Source organism: Hylobates moloch, unplaced genomic scaffold (genome assembly GCF_009828535.3).
Source record: "Hylobates moloch isolate HMO894 unplaced genomic scaffold, HMol_V3 SCAFFOLD_3, whole genome shotgun sequence".
NCBI classification, from domain to species: Eukaryota; Metazoa; Chordata; class Mammalia; order Primates; family Hylobatidae; genus Hylobates; species Hylobates moloch.
Window position 1 is genome coordinate 66,237,372 of NW_026652278.1, and position 19,053 is coordinate 66,256,424.

Below are 19,053 nucleotides of genomic sequence, written 5' to 3' on the forward strand. Positions count from 1 at the left end.
GAACCAGAGGGAGGGCGGTGGGAGTTAGGGTGGAATGCCCTGGACCAGGGTGTGGGAGACAACCGTGCCTGGGCTCTCCACTCTCTCTCTGGGTGACCACAGGTTGCTTCCGTCTCTGATCCTAATTCCTTATCTGTAAACTGGGAATAGTGATTCTGCTCTGCCCCTGCCTCCCACGGTCATGGGAATTGAGATGAAGAATCATGGTTTAGCCCAAGTGCCTATTTGTTGATGGATGGGGCTGGGGAGGGAAAGGAATGACCACAGCTTCATCATTCACCATCACTGAAGGCGAGGGGGTGACCTGGGTGCCCATCCAGGATGCAGACCCAGGGCTTCTCCCTCAAGGAAGCTGCAGAACAGAGATGACCCTCCACGGTTGCTGGGAGAAGGTGGGTCTCGAGTGAGTCTGGCCCTGAGAGGCAGGGTCTTGGTGGAGTGGCATGTTGGCTTTGCTAGGCCTGGGCTCCGTAGGTTGACCTGCCCTTGCACAGCATCTGCCCTTTAACTAGGAGCCTTAGCACGAAGGAGCCCGTGGCTGATGGGAGAGTTTCCGGCATCCACAGGTGGGCAGGTGAGTGAGAGGTGAAGTCCTGGGCGAGGCCCTACTGAGAGATCCCAAATCGATCTGAGGATCCAGCAGCCCATTCCTCAGGGGGCTCCCTTTGCTCTGCTTCCAGAAAATTAGGGACAGTGTGGGAGTCGAAGGATGGCTGTTGCAGTTTGGGGTGTTGGGCAAGTCTCATGGGAAATGACTGCTTAAAACATGTTTTGAGTCCCAGGCCCTTGCTTTCTATGGGGTGTTTGGGGGGGCTTCTGTCTATGATCTGTGAGGACCACCCACTGCCTCCATTCCAATTGGGAGTGGGTGGGGCCCTCACCCAGCAAGAACCAGAAGGAGGAGGAGAGACAGCTTCTGTTGAGGTCTGGGCACTCATTTGGGAGTTATATCTCCCTGGGAGCCAGGAACAGTTGATCCCCCAGACCTTGGTCCCTCGTGGCCTCTCTGTACCCTCAAAGTTGTCTATGCCCCCAGCTTTTCCACCTGCTTCCTGCGCTCCTGGCACCTCCTTCTGGACCTGTGGGCAGGAGCAGGTTGGGATCAGACTCAGAGGCCTTGGCTCACTTTGGTGTTGTGCTGAGGGGCTGGGGTCCTTGTTTGCCAACCCCCACACTCCCGCTCCGCCAAACCAGTTTATGAAACTGCAGAACCACAGTAAACTCCTTCCCCTGGCAAGCCAAGGTGGTTGGGCGGGGTTGGGGTGACAATATGTTTCCAGGGGCCCCAGGGTTCTCTCCTCACAGTTACCCTGCTAGAGACAGCCTCTGATGATCCAGTCTGGGCATGTCACCAGGCTGAGAGGGACAGCCCATCCAACAGAAGCCAAGACAGGTCCCCAAAGAATTTCTGTAGGCTGGGACTCCTGAGTGAAATGAAGAAGTGGGATTGAACAGAGAGAAATGTGAAGTCTGCCAGCTAGGTATGAAGGGCCAATGACTCAACTTGAGGGAAGTTTGTGCAAAATCTACTTGGGAACGTTTGTTGACTTCACACGAACTAACAGTGTGAGCAGCTGCCAAAGTCCTGTGCAGGTTTGCGTTGCGTTAACTCTTGACATCGGTCTGGCTGTGCACAGACCTCAGCCCGAGTGAGGGACCCTACCCTTGGATAAATGTTGGTGAACTGCCCCGTGTCTTTTGGAGAGGAGTGAGTGGTGCCTGGGCTGCAGAGCCAGGCCAAGGCAGGACTTGGGAGGAACATGATGGAATTCTCCAGGTCTGAATGTCTGTCTGGAGGAAGGAGAATTCCACTTGCACCAGGTGATTCCTGAAGGCAGAGCTAGCTCCAGAGGGTGGGGAGGGCCAAGAGGTGATTCTCAGCTCAAATGAGAAGTTTCTAGGTTGCCACTCTTCCCCAGTGGCTGCCGGAGGCACAGGGGCAGAAGTGAGTGTCTCAGCACGAGCAGCAGTGTGAGAAAGGGATGGTGCTTTGTCGCATGTCTTGCACATCCAAGGTAACCAAAGGACATTTAGTCCAAGGGATTTCTAAGAAAGGGATGACTGAGCCCTGCACCTGGGGGCTGACAGTATTGTCTGTGAGACTTGACTCCGACAAAACACACAGAGGAAACGGCAATCAGTGGCAGATTGATTCTGCCTTTCTGGAAGAAGTTGGTCTCAGTTAAAGCTGCCCTGCAGTGAGCAGCAGCCTGTCCTTGCAGGAGTGCAACTGAGACCAGATAACCTTGGGCTGGAAAAGGGATTCCAGTTTCGGGCATGAGGAGGGGGTTGGACGTGAACAGACAATCTCTGCGGTTCCTTTGAGTCCAGAGCTCCTTGGCAGAGAAAAACACCCGCAGAACTCTGAGCGGTAACGTAACACAAGGTTACGGAGGACGGAGCAGAGATCCGAATATAGCTGGCGGGAGGAAGGCAGCAGCGGGCGAGGGGAAAGTAGGTCCTTGGAACAAATGAGGTGGGGCATGAAATTAACGAGGCTGGAAAAGGGCTGAGCTCAGGGACTCCTTTTTAAAGACTGTCTTTTAGTAAGAAAAATGAGGAAAAGAAATTTGGGCAATGGAGATTGTAAATGTAGCTATTGACAGCTGGCCCATTGGCTGGAGAGAGGGGCTTCTTGGAGAACGAGGAAGAGATGTAGATCAGTGGGTCTGGGGTGACCCCAGCAGGGAATGCAGGGTGGACGGGAGTTGGCTGCTGACATCAGCTGCCCACACCTTGAAGGCTACTGTGCTCCAGCCCTTGAGCTGGGCCATTCTGTCCCCCTACTGTCACGCACTGTCCTGTGACCTGTTTATCTTATCCCCTGACCTTGGCACATACTCATCCCTCACTGGGCATGCCACTTTTCTCCTTTTTGCCTTTCTGGGTTTCACCCCAATCACTCAGCTGAGTCCCTACCTCTCCAAGAAACCTTCTCTTGAGGGCTCTTAGCCCATGTCCAGTTCTGTTCTGAGCATCTGGGGGCCATTCCACCCACTTGGCACTTGGATGGACACATTCTTAGGAGCTCAAGCAGCCTATCTGTGCAATAGGGGAGGGCCTGTCCACCAGGCTCGGTCAGCAGAGTGGTTGGAGGGCATAGGATGGACAGTTATTTGCCCCCATGGTGCTGGCCCTCTGGAAATTTAGAGTCCCTAGAAGCCCCCGCCATGTCCTGCTTCTTACCTGCGATGTAGGGGTGGAGATGGAGGGGCTTGAAAGGGTCCCTATTGGCTTTCCCTTCCCCGGCCACTAACCCAGGCTGCCTGCTCCCTCTTCCCAGCCCTGCCAGCTGGCCAAGCTTATCCTGTGGCCCTGTCCAGGTGACAAGGCCCTGGAAGAGGGCCAGCCAGCTGGACTTCTCAGGAGCTGTCACCAGAGCCGCAGAACATGGGGGGTGGAAGGATGCACAGAGGCAGCAGGGCCCCTTCTCTGGGGAAGACAACCAGGGACACTGGGAGCCTGAAACCAGAGCCATTTCACACCTTGCCTATTAATTGCCGGATTGATTTTGGATCCCAGTCTCCAGGAGGACCCAAAAATCAATCCCCTCCACTCCATTCTTCTCTGGGCTCAGGAGTTGTTCTTAAAGCTGCAGCTGTCCTGGCTGCTGTGGCTGAACCTTCCTGTCCAAGAGCAGGCTGTGGGTTCCAAAGCATGCTCAGGGCTAGGTGGCGGCTGTTGGCTTTATTCCAGAACCACTGATCTCTGTGTAGGAAGACTGTTACCCTGAAGGGGAGCCATGTGGTGTGACTGGAGAGGTGTTAAGAAGGCTCTCATCCTCAAAGCTCCCTCCTACCAAGATGCCTGATATCCGTAATTCCATCATTAGGAAGTCATTTCTTTGGATACATTTAGGTCAACAGTCCCAGCTTCCAAAATATGGAGGCCCAGAAGAAGGAACACAGATTAGGGCTGTACCATTGGAGTTCCTTGTCAATGGAGGCACTGGAGGCCTCAAGGCATCAGGAGAGCTCTGTGTGAGGGATGGGGAGCAGGAGGCAGATGTCAGGGCATGGGGGAGGGAAAGTAGAAGTTGAAGACCACCCAACAGGAGGCTGTGGAGGGGTGGTGAGCAAAGAACAGTAGATACCCCCAAGGCACTTCTCACTTGGGGGGCTGCTTTGGGGCTGTGTGCTGGGAGACTGGCTCTGTGGCAGGTGAGATAAGATGAAGGAACTCCCGTTGGCTGGGTACCTTCTGTGCCTCCAGCCTTGAGCCAAGCACAGTGGCAGTCTGATGTCACCACCACCCTGTGGGAAGGGCTCCCACAGCCTTGTTTCTTAGATGAGACACTGAGGTGGTGCATGAGGCTGGGCGACCTGCCTAAGGTCACACAGCTGCTCCTGCAGCATGGGGGCTGGAGCTCGGGTCCGCCACCTCTTCATGCCGTGATTTCACTGCCTCCCACCTCCTCTGCAGAAGGGGCCAGGAGTTGAGGAGACTTCTAAGAAGTTGGGAGAGCCAGAGCACAATGGAAGGGGTACCTGAGGTCAAGGATGCCATGATTTCAAGAAGCTGAGGCAGGAAGTTCTATGACCCGCTGATGTTAGAAGCTGGGGACAGCCCCTGGGCTTCTGTCCTCAGCCTCCCTGACATCCTGCCCTGTGCAGAGCCCTCACACGTGGGAAGGCCTGGTGGGCAGGTCTCCTGCAGCCTCAGCCCAGTGGCTGCTGCCTGCTACTCCATCACGGCTGTGGAGATATGGGCTTTAGGCAGGGTCACTGCAAGTCACCCTGTGTACTTGGGGACATAGGGACATCATTGCTCATCCCCTGCCCACATGGACCCAATTACTGATGCAGCACTGCGTGTTCCCACAGCCACCAACAAGGGCCTCTTTCCTGGTAGCATCACAGATGGACAGAGAGGTCCTGGGCCTCCCTCCACCCCCACAAGCCCATTACGCTAATTTCAAGTGTGTCTCCACTTTGCCAGCCTAGAGGGTGGAGTGTGTGTGTGTGTGTGTGTGTGTGTGTGTGTGTGTGTGTGTGTTGGGGAGGGAATGAGGCAGCAACTGCAAGAAGTTTGGTGCAGTTACAGGGAACAAGTCTCATCTTTGCCCAGCCTGTGAGCCCCTTGAGAGCAGGGGCCATGTCTGTTTTCCAATAACTGACCCCGAGGGCCTGGCATGGATGTGGGTACTCAGTGCATGTTTGTTTAGTGACTGAATGGCTGAGTGAGTGAATTAGGAATCTCTTGGTGGCCATCTCCGTCCTCGCCCAGCCACAGCTATGCTATGTGGCTTTTGGTGAGTTGCTAGATGTCTCTGTGTGCAGATGCCTGAAAATAGTGCCAACTGGGAAGAATGGCTAATGACAGGCACGTGCTGAGGGGATAGTGTGGGCAGGAGGGCTCTGCGGTTTGTGGAAGGTGCCCACAGTATAAACTGCTGGGGACACTGGGGTCTCTCTCTTTTTCCCAAGGCAAGGCTGACACGGTTTGGAGCACAGTGTAGTTTTGAGTGGGAGGAGGGGGCTGTCCTAGGCTTGGTTGGGGTGGGGGCATGTGGACTGGCATTGGAACTGAAGGGTGACAGGGAAGGCTGGGTTGGGGCTTGGCCAGGGGTTGAGGTCAGGGGCTGGCTCAGGCAATGGCTGGGGGCTCACGCGGATCTTGAATGAAGAAGTTGGTCAAGGCTGGGCACAGCTGGGGTTGGCTTCAGGACCTCAACTCAGGGCTGGACCAGAGATCTCTCCAGGTCAGGGCCAGTGTCAGCCTGGGGCCAGTGCAGGTTCTGTCCAATAGGAGCACTGGGAATGGCTCACTGTCCTGGCCTCATTTGCTCTGAGCACATAAGCTGAGTGGGTGGATAACCAAGGCTTTCTGAGGGTGATGACCTTGAAGAAGTCTTCCTGTCCCCAAGTTGTCCTTGGGGAAGCTCAGGGCTGCCCAGGGACCCAGGGGCCATTTCACTCTGTCTGTGTGTTGTCAGGGGAAGAACAGAATTGCCCAGCTAGCACTGACTAGCAGCTGGAGGGTGGTGTCATCAGCATTTCTCACACATGCACGACACTCTATAGTTTATAACCCCTTTCCTACCCTGCCTCTTCTCATCCTCTCCACAGCCCTGAGAAGCAGGCATGACAAGAGAGGATGCCCGTGTTACAGATGAGAAAAACAGAGGCCCGGGGAGGAAGCTTGCCTAATGCCACTCAGGAGGTAGTGGCAAAGCTGGGAAAGGCCCTGAGTCCCCAGACTGCCCCTCTGGAACTCTGCATGCAGCCGCCCGGCTGTCCTGCCTGGGATGCCATCGCCAGGCTAGGCTGGCGCTCACGCCCATGCCCTGCTGTCCACTGACACCCCGCAGAGCTTAACACCCCGCTGAGCCTGCCCTGCAGCCCTTGCCAAGTCTGTCCGAGTGGCCTCAGTCATTGGCAAGTCACATTGCTGACATCACAACTGCATAAAATTAATTTATTTAGTTAAGGGAGGTGTTAATTAAGAGTTCTCGTTTATTGTGTCCTTGCAGACAGCTCTCGGGGGCTTCTGAGTTGTCATTGCTGGTGACAGCAAAAGCTAATGGTATCACAAGTTATTAATAGGATGGTGTGAGAGGCGGAGGGGCAGGAGCTGGGGATGTGGGGGATGGGAGAAGGGAGAGTTCGGGGAGGGGAGAGGATGGTCCCCTACTTTCTTCTCACCAAGTTGGGCTTCCCTCTGCAAGTTGATCCGATAACAGGCATTTTCTGGGGGATCTGGGGTTTGCTGCCAGGCCCCGTGATGCTCAGGATTTTGTGAACCCTGAAGAAGTGTCCCCAGGCCAGTGCCCACCCACTCCTGCTGCCCCCATTCCCACAGTTCTTGGTGTTTGCCTTGAGGAGTGTTGGCTCTCACATAAAGAGCTCATTCTTTGCTTGCTTTGTCTCTTCACCTACCCTAACCCTGAATATCTTGGGGTGCATATAGTGACTGTTTTAGCTCTGCCTCCACAAAGCTTAGCACAGAGCTTGGAGCTTCACGGGAGGGCAACAAACATTTGCTAAGGGAATAAGGGGTCCTCTGCCCCCCAGCTGGTCTCCAAGTCTGTCTGGCCTTCTTGCTGAGTGATCTTGGGGTCATGGGTGGGGATGGTGGGAGAGAGAGGGCAGGTGGATCCACAACTCCACAAGTCCCCAGCCCCTCTCAGTGCCCTCAGCCTTGCAGCCCTGGAGATCCACAACTTGGGGAGTGGATAGATCTTTGCTGATGAAGGTGAGGTGTGTGCAGGTATGGGCAGCCAGGTGTGGGGCAGGCTTGCCAGGGTAGGGTAGTGAATGGGGAGTTGTTGGTAAACTCTGCACAAGGACCACCATGGGGAAGAGGGAAGAAGATATTTTAAACTATTTTTAGCTAAACAACAATGGCTGCAAATCAGCCACTTGGTGCAGTGGAAAAAACACAACTAAGCAGCTCAGACCTGCAGGCCTGTCCCTGACAGTCTCCATGACCTTGGGAAGGTAACTGCTCTCTGGGCCTGGCTTCCCATCTGTGAAATGGAGGACTGGGCTGAAATGGACAAATTTCAATGCCCAATGTGTTCCACACTTCCCATGTCCTGCACAACTCATCTTCTAGTAGATGTGCCAGGCCCTTCATGGTTATCATCCCAAATGCCTACGGCTTCCCTGTGAGGGAGATAGTCAATTATCAGCCATTACAGTTGGGGAAACTGAGGTTCAGATGAGAAAACAGAGGCCATTTAATTTGCTCAAGGACCCGTAGTCAGTGGAATTTAAACTCGGGTTGGTGCTCTTTCCAGAATATCAGCTTATCTCCACTGATCACCTGGGATGGGGCCGGTACAAGGGAGACCCTGCGTTAGGTGCGGGCTCGTTGACCAGGGCAGGCAGAGCTGAGAGAAAGGAAGAGAATAGAGCACCCACTGGATTCAACGGGCCCAACTGCTGAGCTCCTGGGGCATGGGAGGACAGGTTCTGAGACCACGATGGGACCAAACACACCCTGCACCATGAGTTCCAGCAGCCCCCTGCCCCAACAGCCTCCTGCCTGCCCTTCCTCCTCTCATCTCAGAGACACCGTCATTCATTCAGGACACATTTATTAGGGAGCTGGCCTGACAGCTGGGAGATGGATCAGGCTGTCCCCTGCCCTCAAGGGGCTCACCACTGAGTGGGAGAGGTGGCCCTATGAACAGTAAGCCCCACGATGGGTCACAGGGATGGGGATAGCACATGCACCCTCCCAAGGAGCGAGGGAGCAGGGGACAAGTTCAGGTCACCTAGGGCTCCCTGGCAGGAATCATTACCTTTCACTGAGGGAGGGTGGTCAGAAATGAATTCCTAGAGGAAGTAGCTATGGAGCTGAGTCTTGAAAGGTGAGTAATATTCACCAAGTGGAGGGGATGGGGTTGTGGGGTGGGCCTTCAGGTAGGGTGAGTGGTGTGAGGAGTCTTGCAAGTGTGGGAAGAAGGGTATCCAGAAGTGAGGTGGGCAAGGGCTAGAGCACGCGGGGCATTGCACTCCAACTTAGAGTCTGAACTTCATCCAGTGGCCTCCCCGGGGATGCTGCTGAGAGTAGGAAGAGGGAGATTTAGTTTGGGTTCCGCCAGAAGCCAATCCTGAGACGCGTTTAAGTGCGGGAAACACTGTAGGGAGAGCAGGAAGGAGGAGGGGCACTACTGAGCCAGCTCCCATGGTGGGTGAGTGAAGCCCAGTCCTGCTGGGGAACCTGAGAGCTGGCATGGCACATGCGCCCACCCAAGGAGTGAGGGAGCAGGGGGGTTTATGTAGCAAGTCTCACCAGCCATTGCTTGAAGGCTGCTCCCAGGAGGCATCCCTGATGTTTCTGGCCTTCTCTTCAGCAAAGAGGACCCAGCAGTCAAAGTCCTCAGGCAAAGAAATAAAGATGTTGGCAGTTGGCGATTGGGCCAGTGTGCCCTGAAATGGGAAGGAAGAGGGGATATAGGTGGAGAACCACCAGTGTCTGCTACAGTGGCTGAGCTGTGAGAACGTCCCAGAAAGGAAAGTAGAGCGCTGCTCAGCTTCTGCCAAGTCTAGGTGGGTGGACTCTGAGGTCTGCTGCTGGTGGAAGAATTGCCTCCATCTGCACCCTCGCCAAGGCCTTAGTCTGGGGGCCAGACCTGAAGACAGGAGGGTACAAAGAATTTGGTCCTAAGCTCCAGCACTTGAGAAATACAGATCTGAGTTCAAGTGCTGATTGCCACTTTCAAGCTACGTCCTTGAGCAAGTTACTTATTATCCTTGAACTTGAGTCTTCTCCTCTGAAAAAGGGGAGATAATACTACCCACGCTGTGGGATTGTTGTGATCAATAAATGAAATGATGTCTGTAAAGTATTTAGCCCAGTGCCTTGAATACATTATGTGCCCAATGAACGTTTATTATCATTATGATTTTATTATTCCAATCATAGGTAGAAAAGGGAGGAGCAAGATGCAGGCTTGTAGAAAACACTGCCAACTTACCAGCCCAGAGTAAATTTCAGTGGCCCACTTTGTCATTAGGAGGTAAACAGGCGGCCGGGTGTGGTTGCTCACAGCTGTAATCTCAGAACTTTGGGAGGCTGAGGCGGGCAGATCACCTGAGGTCAGGAGTTCAAGACCATTCTGACCACATAGTAAAACCCTGTGTCTACTGAATACACAAAAATTAGCCAGGTGTGATGGTGCATGCCTCTGGTCCCAGCTTCTCAGGAGGCTGAGGCAGGAGGATTGCTTGAATCCAGGAGGTGGAGATTGCAGTGAGCTGAGATCATGCCACTGCACTCCAGCCTGGGCAACAGAACGAGACTGTCTCAAGAAAATAATAATATGATATGATATGATATAATATAATATAATATAATATAATATAATATAGTATAGTATAATATAATATAATATAATATAATATAATATAATATAATATAATATAATATAATATAATATAATGAGAAAAATGGAGTAGGCAGTTCCTGGCCGATAAGGCCATTCCTGGATCTTGGAGGTGTTAAACAGGCTCATGTAGCATTTCTGGACTTTGTAAGCATAAATTGAACTAGGAGCAAGTGACTTTATATGTCTCTGCTCATAGGTACTGGTTGTGACAATCATTTCTTTGTCTATGACACCTGTCTCCTCGAGAACTCAAGATCAGCTTCAGACATTATCTAGAGATTATTGCATGATCTCAAGACTATCCTTGAAATAGTCTCTGAAGATATGGAGCAGAAGAAGGAACATTGAACAAGGAGTCTGGGTTCTTATTTAATTTTTATTTTATTTTCTTTTGTAGAGACAGTGTCTTGCTATGTTGCAAGGAGTCTGGAATCTTATTTAATTTTATTAATTTTATTTTTCATACAGATAGTATCCTGCTATGTTGCCCAGGCTGGTCTTGAACTCCTGGCCTCAAGTGATCCTCATGCCTTGGCCTCCCAAAGTGTTGGGATTGTAGGCGTGAGCCACCATACTTGGCCAAGGAGTCTGAATTCTAATTCGGGCTCTAAAATGAATGTCAAGTTCCTTGTCTGAAATGTGGAGATAAAACCACATCATCTTGGTCTCTTCCTAGGGCTGTTGTGAGGATCACATAAGATCATGAAAAAAAAGATCATGAATGTGGAACTACTTTGAAAACTACAAATTAGCATCCAGAGTTGGGACTAGAGCCAGGTGACTTGATTCCTGTGCCCTGGGGGCTTCCAAAATGCCTAAGAAACCATGGCCACTAGAGAGGCCTTACATGTCATCATGCCACTGCAAGGATGGCTCAGGCTTGGCCTCTGGTGCAGGCAGCCTGGGAAGAAGAAAGAGTGCCTGGGGAACCTTGGACCTTGGAGGAATGCCTAAAGTTCTTGCTCAGGGACATCAGTGGGGGATGCTCTCAGGTGGCCCCTGGGGATGGAGGAAAGGCAGAGGACGATGAGATTGGCAGTTATTAAACCAGGAAGTGAGGTGGTTACCTGAGAAGCATTCCGACCAGTTTGGAGCAGTTTTTCTCATTTCCCTATGCATACAGGTACATTTCAGGATGTGGCTTAAGGGCCTCCTGTCCACACCCAGTTGGTGAAGTCCAGGGAAGCTGGTTCTGGCCAGGTTGGCAAGACCAGTGGTCTCTCAGAGGTCATGTGGCTTTCTTTTCTTCCTGGCCATAGACTGGCCTGCTCTCTAGCCCTTCATCTCAGCCAGACTGAATGCAACCCAACCCCATCTCAATGGTCAGCCTTGGTGTCCTGCAATGTGAAGTCACTGTGTGCTGGAGAGGTTGTGGGTTTGGGGCTGGAGGTCCAAAAAGAGGGGACCTCTGCTTATACAAGCAGCTTTGGACTCAGAATCCCCAAATCCATTTTCATTATCACCCAGAGAGTGAAAGTCATGGCCTTGGTGGAGCAGAGACAGGAAAAGATGCATACCCCAGCTTGGGATGTCTGGGTGGGATGTGTCCTCCACAAGAGGACAATAATCTCTCATAATGATAGTGAGTGGAGACCACCAGGATGATGCATTGTCACCTTCTCCTTAACCCCATAAAAGACACCAAATGGATAAGTCTTCACATCCTTCCTGAACCCCACTTAGAGTACAATGGCTTTGTGGGGCTATTTTTATTTTGGGGGCATTTCTCTGTGACTTCTTGATTGGAGAGACCTAAGATATAGAATGAAGATTCTTGCTGCTATTTAGAACCCCTCTGCTACCCGAAAAAGGCCTGCTCTGGTGACCTCAGGGCTCAGACATGATTGGTTCAGGGCCAGGGATGGCAGTATTGAGAAGTTTTTGCATAGGTTCAGACTTTAATCTAGATTCAGAGACTCAGTCAAACTGTCCTCCTAAGATCTTATTTTAGTTTTCAAACCTAAAACCTCTAAAAAATTGGCTCTGCTTGCTTGCAGTTTAAGTAAAAACCTTCATATTTATGGCTTTTCTAGTTTTCCTTCAGTAGTTCACATCCATTTAACCCTCTGAATCTAGAATATGCTTTGTGAACTGAGATTATGAGAGGAAGCCAGTTCGGAAGACAAGGGTCATAGCACCCAGAGGTTTGGAGGAGAGGGACCTGGGAGGGGAGTATACAGGGATGTAGTGGGGGAGGTAAAGAAGGGATATTGGTAAACCAAAGAGTAAGAGTGAATGGTAAGTAATCCAGTGGGTCTAGGAGAGAGGGGGAGGTGAGAGTTGAAGGGAGAAAGAGAAAAGATGGAGGAGAAAATAAAATAAAGGATTCGAAGAGAGGTGAAAGTGCAGTAAAATGTGGGGACAAGACATGAGGGAAAAGAGAGAGTGGGAGGCAGAAGAGATGAAGAGGAGGCAGATGAGGCAGGGGAAGTGAGGTGGAAAGAAGGTGGGAGGGGGGTAGGGGTTGAGGCATGGAGGTCCCAAGATCTGGACTGTTTTTTTGTCATCATGCATCTGTACAGCAGATAAATACAATGCAGCTGGGCTTTTCTCTCTTCTTAATTGGCATCTTTGGATCTATCCCTGCTTGACAAATCAGGCCACTTATTATTAGTGATGACAAGGATAAATATGACAGGCATTCATTTTGCATCTGGGCCCCCGATAATAGAAGTCAGCACACCAGCCCCTCTCCCCACTGCTTTCTCACCCCTGGCTTGGGCTCCCCACTGGGGAAACTGAGAGGCCAGGAGCTGTCCATGGCTTTGCGAGGTGCTGAAGGCATCTACAAACCCCCTTCTGGTGGGAAGCCAATGGACAGGAACTGTCCACGATTTGAATGGTGCTGAAACCCTCTATACCCTGCCTCTTGTCTGATTCCAACATGAAAGCTGGGTGGCTGGAAGCTGTCCACAGCCTATGTGGTGTTGAAAGCCCTGTCCCCAGGGCTGGGGTGGCAGGGTGCATCTCTTTCCCACAGAACACAATTACTTCTGGCATGGAGTGGTCAGTGGCTTAAATTTGCCTGCCTTGCCATGGTTCTAAAAGGCCTGGATGACTTTAAGTGTGTTCCTTCCTAACTCTGGGTCTCAGGATTTCCACCTTTAAAATGAAGGGCTGGATTAGGTGTTCTCTCAGGGCCCTCAAGCACTAGCCCTTTCTGTTATCAAAAGCCTTCAAGAGATTCCCTCTGCTTGTAGGATCGAGCTACAAATCCTATAGCCAGGTCCTGGAGGCCCTCTCTGGCCCCTCTCCACTTCCTGGCTTTGTCCTCATTCCAGCCAGATGAGCCTTCTCTCAGGCCCCATACACACTCTTCTTTTCTTCCCCTGAGCCTTTGCCATCCCTACTGCCCTCCTTCTGCCTCTGACTGTCTCCCTTCCTGATCTCTGGGAGCACTGACCACCTGAGCCCCTCCTTGAAAAACAATGGCCTTATACTCAATGTGCTTTCAGTTTCTTTTGTCTTCTATGGCTGTGTCTTACATGGCTCCCCTTGAGGGACTCCCTGGGGCCAGGGCCATAGTCCGAATCAGTGATCAGTGGCTTACAGTTTCCCATGACCGTGTGTGTGGAACACGGGTGAGTACTTGTGGTATTTTGACCCAATAAGCTCTTTTAATAAAACTTATGATTGCTCTTTCAAGGCTGCCAGTGAAAGAAGATTACTCCAAGAAGTGCTTAGCTGAGGCTTGTGGCCCCCTCTTTGAGACAGAATCTTTCTGAGGCTCCCACTCCAAGCTGGCATGGGTGGCCAAGGTCACACTTATGTAGACAGATAATCCTGCCTCATGTCTCCATGGAGTGGCCAAGACATGGTGTGTCACACACAAGCCTCCATCTCTGTTTACTCTGAGCCTATGAGGATTGACCCAATGCTCTCATTGTATGGTTGTCACAGCTGTCCCACCTTCAACTTTAGGGACCTTTCAGGGAGCTTCCAACCCACTCACCCCACTAGAGCTCAGACTGCCTCATAAAGTTTTCTCTCTGGAGATCAACTGCAGAGGATCCAACTTGATTAGTGGAGATGTGAGAGTTTCTCTGCACACTGTTCCCATACAGGTGAGTTGCCTCTCCCTCTGCCCTCCAAAAATAAGGAGCTTCCATCTGTTGGGCTGGGCAAGTAAGTAGAGAAGTGGTGGCTCTTTTCTTCGTTAAACCCATGGGGAACTAAAAATGGCCCAGAGGTGGCATCATGCATGAGGTGGGCATCATGCAAAGATGGGCATCATGAGATGAGGGACTCCTCATCTCAGCTGAGCAGGCAGAACCACATCCTGACAGTCTAGAAAAAAATTCTTGGGAAGAAAATTATCTCTCCTCCCTAGGCCTATTAGCCAATTCACAAAGACAGGCCTTGGCATCCACTCTGCCCACTGCCCACTGCTTGGCAGAGCCCCTAAAGCCATGGCTAGTAACCAGAAGTTCCAAATGGTTTAAAGGGGAGAGCTGTGTTTGCTAACGGATCTGACTGTGTCTGACAAACTGAAGCCATGTGCTTGATGGCCTCAGGTCCTCTGGGAAAGTAGGCTCAGAGCACTCACCTTCCCTCAAATATACTGGCACATTCTCAGAATCCCAGCGTTTGCCCTGTTGAACCTCATATCAGTGATCAAAGGGCTTGGAGATGATTTTAGATACTAGACCAACTCCTTTTTTTAGAGATGGGAAAGCTGAGATTTCCCCAGGAAGGAAAAATCAGTTGCCCCAGCTCACACAGCAGAGAAAGGAGCATCTCAGTCTCATGCTCTTCCTCCTCCTGCCAGAAGTGTTTGCATTTTAATAGACTTGTAGAGGCTGAAGTGCCTCAGTGACCCCTCTAATGGTGGGGACATCAGGTTTGGTGTCATGTGGTGATGGAGCTTTTGGGGATCCATGCTGAGGCTGAGTCTCCTGCCTTGTGGAGAATGTCTATGACCTCCAGCAGAAGAACTGTACAGAGAACAGATACGTCAGCGCACCCCTTTAGAAACTACCCTTAGGACTCTGTACTCTCCCAGGCTGATGGGGGTTGGAGGGCCTCATTTGTCTCTGCACTGGGGGATGAATGGCTTGGGAGGAGCTAATGAAGCTGTCTTCCCACCGACACACCAAGACAGTGACGGATGGCTTATGTGGAAAAGGCAGGTGTTGGCACATGGCCCATTGGGCAGGGTAGAGAATAACATGTCCCTCAATGTCACTGTAGGTCACAGTGATGGCTATGGGGGAGGGGGCATGTAGGCTCTGGAGTTCAGTGACAAAGACCCCAGGGAAAGCCAGTGCCTCCCATAGCCCCCTTTGTGACTGGCAGACAGAAGGTCAAAGTTAGAAGTGTGGTAACAACCATACAATCCTGCTAGCTCGTTGTCCAAGTGGAAGTATAGAGGCCCAGAAAGGGATAGTGAGTTGATCAAGGTCACACAGCTAGCTAAGGTCAGAGATTGCTGCAAAGGTTCTCAGTGGTCCAGGAGAGGGAGAGGAGTAACCTCAGGATGTATCACTGCAGTACTGTTCTCACCTGGAGGGGAGTGGGAGGGGAGGGTCCCACTTTTTGCCTGGTATTAGAAACCTTGATGATCCGTCTGCACCTTCTCTTCCTCCTCACTCTGCAGCCCACACCATCTGCCTTCCACTCCCAAACTCTGAGCCTTACCTCATGCCCGCTGAGGACCGGTTGTCCTCCAAGGGCCTCCCATCCATCTGTCTGCTTATCTATGAGAGGCATGGGCCCAAATGCCATTTGTCATCTTGCATTCCACTTGGCATTCTGAACTCACTCCCAGTGCAAGTTCCCTCCTGAGTGATGTCCCATCACCATGCCCTCTCCCCATTAGTATTTTGGAAAAACCTCTCCAAAGAACATTCTCTTCCATGGCAACCATTCCTGAAGTTTTGGAAATAATACAGCTAGATGCCAGAAGCCTGCATTCCTGGTGTTTAGGAAATAAGTCAGGCCAAAGAGGGGAGAGGGATGGAAAGAGAAAAGGGTGGAGTGAGTTCTTGGCCTCTCTGCAGGCCTAGAGCAGTTTCACCCCAACCCTGGCCACTGAGATCTTCACTTCTTTCTGGTCCAGGTGGTCAGTCTAGCCTGGGTGGGTCTGTGGGATTTGGTGGAGGAAGCAGGAGAGAGAGTGGCACCAGATGCAGTTGCTCCCCTCACCTCTGCCAGGGGCTCCTCACCACAGAAAGTGATCTTGTGAGCATTAGCTTGCCTGCCACCTGCCACCACAGCCCTGGGAGGTGAGCTGGGCATTGTTGGCCCCATTTCCCAGATGACAACACTGTGGTCCAGGGAGAGCAATGACCCAGCCCAAAGGGATCAGTGGGTTAGTAGCATTTGTTCATTTTCTCAAATCAATAAATATTTATTGAGGCACTGTGCTAGGTGCTGGGAATATGAAGATGAGCAGGGCAGACATGATTCCTGTCTTTCAGGACCTTTCAGAGGCCCCAGGTGCCTGCATTGCTGGGTCTCTGGCCTCTGGAGGCACATGCATTGGCAGGAGCACTATCTTGAGAGTCCTCCCTTGAAACTCAGTGTGCAGATTTGTACCTCAGAGCTCTTCCTCCTGTCCATGGGACTTTTTTGGAAGCCAGCATTCTTGTGGGCACTTCCCCACCTTCTTCCCTCGGCGCATCCATCGGCCCCTCACAGTGTCTGGTTTTCAGTGTCCCACCTGCCAGGACCTCCTCCCTTATCTGCCACTCACAATTCCTGTCACTCACCTTTCACAGGGAATGAAATGAAAGAACAAAGAGGAAAATCTTAACCTGTACAGCCTCTTGGATGATGGGGTGGGAAGAAAAGACCTGCCCCCCTCCCAGTTTCCTGCTGCCTGGAGAAATCTGGAAGATCTCCTAGGGCTTTGGAGAATGAAGGCACCCTTGTCTGGATGCTGCCACAGCCTCCTCCCTCTCACCCCCGCCTCTTCCTCCTCATTTTCAGCTCACCAAGGCCAGATTTGTCTTGCAAAGTGGCATCATTATAAACACATCAGCCTCCTCTGGACGCCTGTGCCTGCTCCCGCCAGCCCATCCAGGCTCGATTACATCTGAGGCTGTCTGGGGTAATTAAGTGACATTAGGACGCATCCTCCGTTGTAATGCAGTGTTCAAAGCCCTGGGCCCTTGCTTCCCAAGAGCTGCTGCCACTGCACTGAGGCTGTGTCTGCCTAATGCACCCCACTGTGATTGCAGCTAATTACTCCACAGACAGGCCTCATTAGTGGTGGGTTCGGGATGGAAGGTGAGAAGCAGGCTGTCTCCCTTGCCTCCCCCAGCCCACTGGCTTCCCCTCTCCCTCCATGGCCCAGCTTGCCTTACTTTGCTGTTGAGGCAGGATTAGAATGGGGCAAAGGATTTCCCAAAAGAGGGCTTACCTGGACAAGGTCATCTACTGAGCTACAGGGCCTTCAGGAACTTTCCAACTGCTTTATTCAACTAATGGGAAGCCAAGGCCCAGAGAGGGTTACTGACTTGCCCAAGGTCACACAGCACAAGTGAAATGTGCCACCTTTCCTAACTGCCCAGCTTGGAGGGGTGAGGGTGGGCCAAGTGGGATTATGCATAGCCATAGCTAGTGGGAGAAAGGGCTCATGGGCACCCAGGAAAACAGCTGGATGGCTACGCTACCCCAGAGGCTCTTTCTGGTCTCTAGGCCTTTGCAACTCTTGCCTGGAAGCCTCTTTGATGCTCTCTACCTGTCACCTTGCACCTGGCTGACTCCTTTCATCCTTCAGGTCTTGCTTTCTCCAGGAAGCCTCCCCTAACTCCTGAGTTTTGTGCTCCTCATCCATGCTTCCATGATACTCTGTACTTCCCCATCTTGGCAGTCATCACTCTGAATTGTCAATACCTAATACCCCAATGACTATACCCATAGGAGGAGCAAGCTCTGACACCCTCTTGTTCATGTAGAAGGCATTGGCCTAGCTCACAGATGGCCTCTGATAAGAATTAGTAGAAGGAAAGATGTAATGATTGATGGCTGCTTGACCAGTACAATGAGTACCATGGTAAGGCTGTTGGTGTTCACTCACATCTGAGAGTTTCTTTATACTTCCCAGCCTCCCTTGCTCTTAGGTTGGTCACATGACTCACTCCAGCAAATGGGATGTGAGCAGAAGGTACATATGTTACCTGGAATAAGGTGAATAATTATCTGGTGTGCTTTTCTACAATCCTCGTTGCCTGAGTGATGCCAAGAATAATTTTGAAGCTGCAAGATGGTGGAGCCACAAGATGAAAGGAACCTGTATCCCTGAGTCACCACACAGAAGAGAGACATCTAGGAAAGCTGCCTGACCTGGGTCATATGAGTAAGAAATCAACCTTACTGCGCAAAGCCACTGAGAAATCAACCCTACTGCGCAAAGCCACTGAGAAATCAACCTTACTGCGCAAAGCCACTGAGAAATCAACCTTACTGCGCAAAGCCACTGAGATGTTGGGGCTACTTATTAGAGTGGCTAGTGGGAATTACTCTGACTAATATAAAGGGGTTAAACTTGATGGGATGCAAATAGGAAATGGCTTAATTTTTTCCAATCACTTCTTTAAACATGCTCCTATTAAGCCTCCTTTCCCTGTCTCTTGACAACATCTTGGACAGATTCTAAGTTTTTGGTTACTGTTGGTTGTAAGAAGAGTCTCATCTTAGTAATTAGGACTCACTTTCAGGGCCAGTTCAGCCTCAGAGATTTATGCTCACATCCAATTGAAAACTTCTTCCTTTCCTTCAGCTCAGGGCTGACCCATGGCTTGGAGATCAAGATTGGTCTGTTCTTTTGCTTCGCCTCTACTTTCTTGCCCTCCTGCTGCTGGCTCCTTAAGAGTCAGAGCAAGGAGATAGAGGAATAGTAGAAAAAGGGGCTAAAAGTCTTAGGTCCCTGTCACTGTTGTAACCCACTGCTGATGTCCTGGGTGTCAGGTTCTCAGAGGCTGGTGTTTGGGACAGTGTTTTTGTTGGTCCTTTTGAGGCACTACATGGACCATCATCTGCCCCCTTCTCTGATGGTGGCCATGCAGAATGCAGCTCGGGATGGCCTCCTGTTATTCTCTCCTGTTCTGCCCTCACCCAGTTTCTGCCACCAGGGGTATGTCCAAGCCCATGGGGAACACATACATCCTTCCTACCATATGACAGCAGGCTGCCCCCTCGATTCTCACTGAGTGTGGCCTGTGCCAAGGCAGGCACCTGAAAGACCTGGGAGGTAACAAGTCCAAAAATGA

General features: G+C 51.4%; 1 long non-coding RNA gene across 1 annotated transcript; it reads left to right on the plus strand.

Annotated features, from left to right (window-relative positions):
* Positions 1-1,353: 1,353 nt before the first annotated feature.
* On the plus strand, positions 1,354-17,966 carry LOC116478965 (uncharacterized). Its single transcript, XR_009212651.1, has 3 exons — positions 1,354-1,481; positions 16,558-16,889; positions 17,889-17,966. It is a non-coding gene; the product is annotated as an uncharacterized LOC116478965 (long non-coding RNA).
* Positions 17,967-19,053: the final 1,087 nt, after the last annotated feature.